This window comes from Gorilla gorilla, chromosome 3 (genome assembly GCF_029281585.2).
Source record: "Gorilla gorilla gorilla isolate KB3781 chromosome 3, NHGRI_mGorGor1-v2.1_pri, whole genome shotgun sequence".
NCBI lineage: Eukaryota > Metazoa > Chordata > Mammalia > Primates > Hominidae > Gorilla > Gorilla gorilla.
In genome coordinates, this window is record NC_073227.2 from 37,679,968 (window position 1) to 37,688,755 (window position 8,788).

Sequence of the window (8,788 nt, forward strand, 5' to 3'; positions counted from 1 at the left end):
AGAAGGATAGATACATTTTGATAGCTTTCAGAGTTCTTGAAAATATAATGCCCATATTGAATATTTTTTTAAAGTTACTTGTGACATTATAACTGCATTTAATCTAATTTACCATAATATTTGTGCAATTATTTGTGATTCGTTTATTCACAGAGAGTTTGAAAAAATAAAATTTTTGTAAACTGATAGTCAACATTTAAGAGCATCCATAAAATATGCAACTTTGTGAAACTGGAATCTGATTACATTTAATTCACATTAACATTGATATTTATAATGTTATTACAAAGTAAATTCTATTGCATTATCTCATATTTTCTTCTGACAATCATGTATTGCATGACTCAAAGTGGTGATATATTTTGGGGGAAGTTTGGTGAAAGCAAATGTTAAACCTAAGGGTAGATTATCAGCTTTCTGATTCCTAAAATGTTACATATTCCACTGATACCTTTTAGTATATGTAATAAAAATATTTTCTTCTCAGCCTGGAGTTATTAAATTTAAGCCTACAGAATTTTCAAAAAACTGAAAGTAAAAGTTATCTGTGACAAATAGTTTCTCTTCAACACTGGCATGTTGAAAGAAGCTTTGAGGGAATTTCTGTATGACTCATCTACAAAAAACCACCTGTATCTCAAAGAAAAGTAAAGTAATACTATAATAAAAGTGATGGTCGTACTTAAAATATGAATCTTTATATCATCCTTTTCTGTAGTTAATATTGTATTGTAATTCACCAAACACTAAATATTTTTTAAAAATTTTAGTAGCCACAAAATATATGAAAAAAATCACTTTACAATGAAAAATTAAACAGTATAACTCATACTTAAATTGCTAAAATTTGTTTATAAAAAGTTATTTTTATTTTAGACAATTTAATGATTTAATCATTTACTTCTCCAATAAAACATAGAACAATATCTGTTGTATTATTTTGTACACCCCAAAATAGATCAATTTAATAATTGTATGTTATTTGTATTTTATTTAGACAAAGATTGTGAAGCTATATCCTAATTTCAACATTTTATTTATATATTTTATTAAATCTTTGAAATCATGGTGATCAAAATCACATTACCAACTGGTATGAGACCACCATATTTTATAATTACATTTATTGGCACTTTTAGTTGGGATAGGATGCTATCATACAATTTGAATGAAAATTCCACATCAAAGATTTACAATTTAAGAAACATTATTTCTTAAATTTTTTTAAAAAATCACCTACAATAAAACATTTAGCAGTTATAAAAAATCATGATCATAAGTTGAAATGCTAACACAAAAAACTACTTGGGTATTTCTGGTGTACTTAATGACGGACAAATAGAAAGTAAACCTTATGGTGAGAGAAATAACCCAAAATATACCAGCAAGAACATAAATACAAATTAATAAAATTATCCTGTTAAAAGACAAAAGTTTTCAAATTGAATGAAATATCTAGCTATATGTTTTTTTAATTAAGAAAATGTTACAGGATTTTGGCGTGTTGCTTGGCCAGCTGGAAGCCTCCGTGACACACGGCACCTTCTGCCTGAGTATTGCTCATGCTTGCTGGGCTCATCCCACCTACTCAGCTGAGCAAGCTGCCTTCGGTTTGCGCTATCGGCCCAGATCCCACACCTGCTAAGGTCAAGCCAGGCATGGAACGGTGAGGGGTGTATGGGCAGTAAGCATGGGTTCTGGCCACTGTGCACAGACAGGCATGCCTACTGCACGTGGCTGTGGGCACCCCCTTCTGGGTGAGGGGAAGGTGGTGGCACCCAGAATCGTGGAGATGCCAGGAACCACAGAGTCCCAAAGAGGTTGTCACAGCCCCTGCTTAGGGAGTCTGCAGATCTAAGCTCCCAGAAGGGCTGCAGCTCATCTCTCCTTCTCGTCACCCACAACATGGCCAGTGGTGTGGGGGGAGTGTTTCAGCTCTGTTTGTGTTACACCTCTTTCAGTCCTGCCGTTTGGTAGGTCCAAGTTCTTGTCTCATGTCCAGGAAGAATGAAGTACAGGGACAACTTGTGTGTGAGCAAGGTGGAGAGAAGCTTCAATAAGTGACAGGACAGCTTTCAGGAGACCCAAAATGAGTAGCTCCTTTCTGCAGGCAGGTCATCCTGAAGACTCCAAGAGACCGGAGGCAGGTAGCCCCTTCATACAGCTGGTAGCTCCAACATCTGTTCAAGTCTGGTTGAGTCTTGGGCTTTTATTGGCTACAAAACGAGGAACTGTGTTCTGATTGGTCCATGGGCAGCCAGGAGTGGGCTTGGAAAAAGAACCATAAGTTTTCACTCCAGGCTTGCAGACTACACCCAAAACTGGCAGCGGACTCCACCCAAAACTGGCAGCCCCAGGCTTCAGGCTGTCCCTGGCTTGAAGGTGGAGTTTCAGTGGGGACCTACCTCTTTACCCCAGGAGTCTCTCTTCCACCTGCTGCCATCAACATGTCATTCGTGACACCCAGGCTGTTCCTGCCAAAGGGTGCCTGCAGGCTCATCCCAAACTGCCCTCAGTGCCCCCTTGACCTCCCTCTCATGATCATTGGTGCCCAAAGTCTGTAGGGGGCCAAAGCAGCAGGGGGATGACATGTCAGCATCACCCTGCTAACACTTACACCCGGCTGGGTTGCAACAGCACCCAGGTTTGGCCACAACTTTGTTATGCCTCGGAGTGGGTACCAGGAGCAGGAACAGGCCAAGGAGTGGAAGTAGGCATTTTCAAGCCTGTGAAGGCAGAGCACTTCCCGGGCCCCAAAGAACGCAGACATGCCAGGGGCCAGAGCCATGGCTGGGCAGCTGCAGCTGCATCTAGGAGCACGGGCTCCTGCCACGCTAACTTGGTAGTGGGAAGGTCTTCTGCCGGGTCCATGGAGCACACAGCCTGGCCATGTCTCCCCTGCTGCAGCTGGTTTCCCCATAGCGTCTGCACCAGATAAACCTCCACCACCATCAGAAACACCTAAATCCTAGATAACAAAAAGCTTTAAAATAGCTGTAATAATTACTTGGGGATGTTTGGTACAGTTAAAGAAGGGCAAATAGAAAGTAACCATTATGGTGGAGAAATAACCCTAAATATACCAGTAAGAATGTAAATACAAATGGATAAAATGATCCTGCTAAAAGAAACACATTCTCAAATTGAATGAAATACTTAATGATTTTTTTAAATGAAAGAAACACCTAAAGTAGGATCAAAATATATAAAAACAGATACAGGTCTACTAACATCAGGAACCATATATTTATTAAAAATATGATTAGAACAAAAGATCAGCCCCTATGTAATAACACAACAGCAACATTTTCCCCAAAATACATTTTTAGTTCTTAGCTAAACATTGGGAACTAATTATTAATGTCATTTCAAATAGAAATTGGCAAAATCCTCAGTGATACTCTGGGATTTTCACCTACCATCAACTTTTCTTGGTGATTTATATTGTGAAATTTTGCTGGGGGGTGATAGTGGCTAGACAATTCAATGTACGTGTTTACTGAATTGTGAATCTTTGCTACAAGATTCTCATTCAGATTGCATTGAGCAAGTTCTTCTCATCTAAAGAAAATGGCTAAGAAATCTAGTTGTTGAGGAAAAATAGTACAAATAAAAGACAAATAGAACACATATAAAAAGCTTGGTGTAATGCATGCACATTGAATCTTACATCCAACCATTGTAAATATTCATTCTCTTTAAGATACAGAGGAGTACAGTATTTACAAAACTAGACAGTTTATCTGGTCATTGCCAGGCACGGTGGCTCATGCCTGCAATCTCAGCACATTGGGAGGTTGATCCAGGTGGATTGCTTTGCCCCCAGGAATTCAAGACCAGCCTGGGCACCATAGAAAAACCCATCTTTACAAAGAGTAAAAAATTTAGCTGATTATGGTAGTCTGTGCCTGTAGTCCCAGCTACTTGGGAGGCTGAGGGAAGAGGATCACTTAAGCTCAGGAGGTTGAAGCTGCAGTGAGCAGTGATTATGCCACAACACTCCAGCCTGGGCAGCAGAGAGAGATCATGTCTCAAAAAAAAAATGATGATGATAATAATAATAATAATATCTGGTCATAATACAAATATCAATGCTTGTGCAGAAATATGGGGCATAAAGAACAATTAATTTTGACTACATTTACCTTCTCTTGCATGCTACAATCGAATTAGACGTATATAGAAACCATAACCATATATTTGGAAATTAAAATAATATAACATGGAGATAGTCCATGCATCAATAAATAGTCTTATTTGAAATTAGAAAATACATATACTCTATAGTCATCAATAATACGATGTTTCAAAATATATAAAATGCATTTAAAACCAAGGGGAAAATAAATCTTCATATGCTGATATTTGAAAAGAAGAAAGTCTGAAAATGAGTAATGTAATTATCCAACTTGAAAGTTATTAAAATAAAATAAATTTAATTCAAGTAACTGTAAGGAAAGAGCAATACTAACCTCAGAATAAAATGAAACTTTAACCAATTTTAGAGGGTGATAGGATCAAAATTACTTGGTGTATTCTGAATGTTTGTGCTGTCTAAAATTTATAAATAGAGATCCTAACCCCCAAGGTGATGGTATTAAGAAGTAAGAGTCGTTGAGAGGTGAATGCTACAAATGTCCAATAAAAAAGACCCTAGGGAGCTTGTTTGCCCCTTCTACCATGTGAGGACAGAGCTGGAAGGCACTATCTGTGAAGAAGTGGGCACTCACCAGATAACAATGAAATATTGATTTTGGACCTTCCAGCCTGTAAAAATAAATGCTTGTGTTTGTAAGCTACCTGGACTATGGTATTTTGTTACAGGAACCTGAACTAAGCATTTTATCAGAAAAGTGCATATATATATAACCTGGCAAGATAGGCTTTAAACAAGAGTGATCAACAAGAGAGGAGAGATGGTGAGAAGGACAGAGAAAGGGATCACAAAAAATATTCAACATAAAAAGGAGGCATAATTACATATGCAGAAATAATATAAAAATAAATGAATATTGCAACTTTATGCCAATTAATTCAAACCTTCCCAAAACTAAAACAAGAATAGTAAACCTGTATAATAAAAATTAACATAATCATTAAAGAAATGGAATTTACCCACAAGATACAAAACTAAATAAAACATGAGTTGCAGCTATTTTTACCAGTAGTAGCTACTAACTACCAACAAATTAATTTTTTTACCAGTAGTTTCTACCAACAATCTAAGATTGGATTACATGTAAAGTTTTACAGCTACTAGAGAGGTATTGGTAAGTAACTCATTTTAGCAAGCCATCATAACTTTGTTACCTGTGATAAGCAGAATTCTAAAATGATATTCCAAGATTTTTATCCCTGATTGTATTAGTCTATTTTCACACTGCTGATAAAGACATACCCGAGACTGGGCAATTTACAAAAGAAAGAGGTTTAATGATCGTACAGTTCCACATGGCTGGGAAGGCCTCACAATCACCGTGTAAGGGAAATACGAGCAAGTCACATCTTACATGGATAATAGCAAGCAAAAAGGCAGCTTGTGCATGGAAACTCTCATTTTTAAAACTGTCATATCTGGTGAGACTCATTCACTATTATGAGAGCAGCACAGGAAAGGCCCGCCCCCATAATTCAGCAATTACCTCCCTTCAGGTTCCTCCCACGACATGTGGGAATTTTGGAGTTACAATTGGAGATGAGATTTGGGTGGGGACACAGGCAAACCACATAATTCAGCCCCCGGTCTCCCCTAAATCTCATGTCTTCACATTTCAAAACCATTCATGCCTTCCCAGCTGTCCCCCAAAGTCTTAACTAATTTCAGCATTAACTCAAAAGTCCACAGTCCAATGTCTCATTTGGGACAAGGCAAGCCCCTTCTGCCTATGAGCCTGTAAAATTAAAAGCAACTTAGTTACTTCCTAGATACAATGTGGGTACAGGCATTAGGCAAATACAGCTGTTCCAAATGGGAGAAATAGGCCAAAACAAAGCAGCTACAGGCCCCATGTAAGTTTGAAATCCAACTGGGTAATCAAATCTTTAAGCTCAAAAATTATATTTTTTGACTCCATGTCTTGCATACAAGTCATGCTGATGCAAGAAGAGGGTTCCCACGGTTTTGGGAAGCTGCACCTTCATGGCTTTGCAGAGTACTGCCTCCCTCCTGGCTGCTTTCATGGGCTGGTGTTGAGTGTCTGTGGCTTTTCCAGGTATACAGTGCAAGCTCTCGCTGAATCTACCATTCTGGGGTCTGGAGGACGGTGGCCTTCTTCTCACAGCTTCACTAGGCAGTGCCCCAGTAGGGACTCTGTGTGGGGCTTCCACCCCACATTTTCCTTCTGCCCTGCCCTAGCAGAGGTTCTCCATGAGGGCCTTGTCACTGAAGCAAACTTCTGCCTGGATATTCAGGCATTTCCACATATCTCTGAAACCCAGACAGAGGTTTCCAAACTTCAATTCTTGACTTCTGTGCATCCGCAGGCTCAACACCACATGGAAGCTGTCAAAGCTTGGGTCTTCCACCCTCTGAAGCAACAACAGAGCTGTACCTTGGCCCCTTTGAGCCATGGCTGGAGTGGCTAAAACACAGGGCACCAAGTCCCTAGGCTGCACAGAACAGGGGGGCCCTGAACTCAGTCCAGGAAACCATAGTTTCCTCCTTGGCCTCTGGGCCTGTGATGGAAGCTTGAATTTATCCTCGGAAAATGTGTTTTTTTTTTTTTCTATCACATTATCAGGCTGCAAATTTCCCAAACTTTAATGCTTTGCTTCCCTTATAAAATGGAATGCCTTTAGCAGCACCCAAGTCACATGTTAAATGCTTTGCTGCTTAGAAATTTCTTCTGCCAGATACCCTAAATCATTTCTCTCAAGTTCAAATTTCCAGACCTGTCTAGGGAGGGGGCAAAATGCCTCCAGTCTCTTTCCTAAAACACTAAGAGTCACCTTTGCTCCAGTTCCCAAGTTCCTCATCTCCATCTCAGACCACCTAAGCCGGGACCTTATTGTTCATATCACTATCAGCATTTTTGTCCAAGCCATTCAACAAGTCTCTAGGAAGTTCCAAACTTTCCCACATTTTCCTGTCTTCTTCTGAGCCCTTCAAACTGTTCCAACCTCTGCCTGTTACCCAGTTCCAAAGTCGCTTCCACTTTTCAGGTATCTTTTCAGCAGCACCCCACTTTACTGGTACCAATTTATTGTATTAGTCTGTTCTCATGCTGTGGAATACTCAAGGCTGGGTAATTTACAAAAGAAAGAGGTTTAATGGACTTACAGTTCCACATGGTTGGGGAGGCCTCACAATCATGGCAGAAGGCAGAAAGTAACAAGTCACATCTTACGTGGATCATGGCAGGTAAAGAGAGAGCTTGGGCAGGGAAACTCCCATTTTTGAAATCATCAGATCTCCTGAGACTCATTCACTATCACAAGAACAGCTCAGGAAAGGCCCACCCTCATAATTCAACAATCACTTTCCACTAGGTTCCTCCCCAGACATTTGGGAATTGTGGGAGTTACAATTCAAGATGAGATTTGGGTGGGGACACAGCCAAATCATATCACCGATATTCAATCTAAGTGCTGTGAAGAGATTTTTGCAAATGTAAAGTTCTAAATCAACTGGCTTTGAGATACCAAGATAGTATCCACTGGTCTAAACTTATCACACAGAGTCCAGAGATTTGAAGCACTAGAAGAATTTCAAATACCACTGTTGGCTCAAAAATGCAGAGCACTACATGATGAAGAATGCAGACTATGTCTAGAAGTCAAGAACAGCCCCCTAAGCTGACAGCCACCAAGGAAATGTGGACTTCAATTTTCCAACCACATGGAACTGAATTCAGCCAACAACCTTAATGATCTCAAAAACACTTCTGCCTTAGAGCCTTCAGATGAGAGCTCAGCCCCTAAACCTTGATTTTCACATTGAAAGGCCCTTAGCAGAGAATCCAATTAACCCTCCCAGACTTGTGATCTACCAAATGGTAGCATAATAAATGGGTGTTTAGTTGCTAAATTTCTGCTCATTTGCCATGTAGCAGTAGAGAACTGATTCAATACCAAACCAGATAAAGTTAGTTGAAATTGTAAAAATATAGTTCAATATCACTTATAAATCTACATGCAAAAATCCTAAATAAACCATAACACACTTAACTTTTACTAAGCAATTAATAAGAATTTATGGCCCAAATATTTATCACTAGAGTACAAGTATCATATTAAATATTAAATTCCCTTTGTAAAGATTCATATGTGTAGGAATATAAAAGAAAATAAAGGGAAGCAAGGAAAGTATGTGTCCTTTGGGGTATTGCTACATGTATTTGGTACTCTTTGTGTTTTAGGACATCTATTTTAGAAACTATTTTGTCGAGTGGAGTTCACCTCAAGAACAAGATGAGGAATTGATAAAATCTATTTCCAACTTGTCTATTGGTTTCAATATCAAGGTGACATTTTCAGACAATTTCTCTTTTAATTTTATTCCTCCTAGAAAACCATTTTTCCATTTTGTACTAAACATGGTCATCTTACTTTCAGTCTGTTCCACTTTGGGTCGTATATTTTACATACTTTGAAGTGCAAATTTTTTAGGTCTAAATTGTGTTCCTTTATTGCTCAATCAGAATTACTTACTACAATTTTGTGTTGTTATAATACACTGTTTTCCTCTACTACTTCTTTTATAAAATCTGCCTCATTGAGCTGGCATTATTATTTGGCTCCACCGCTAGATTGAAAGCTCTTTCAGGAGAGACTATGCCTTATTCATGTT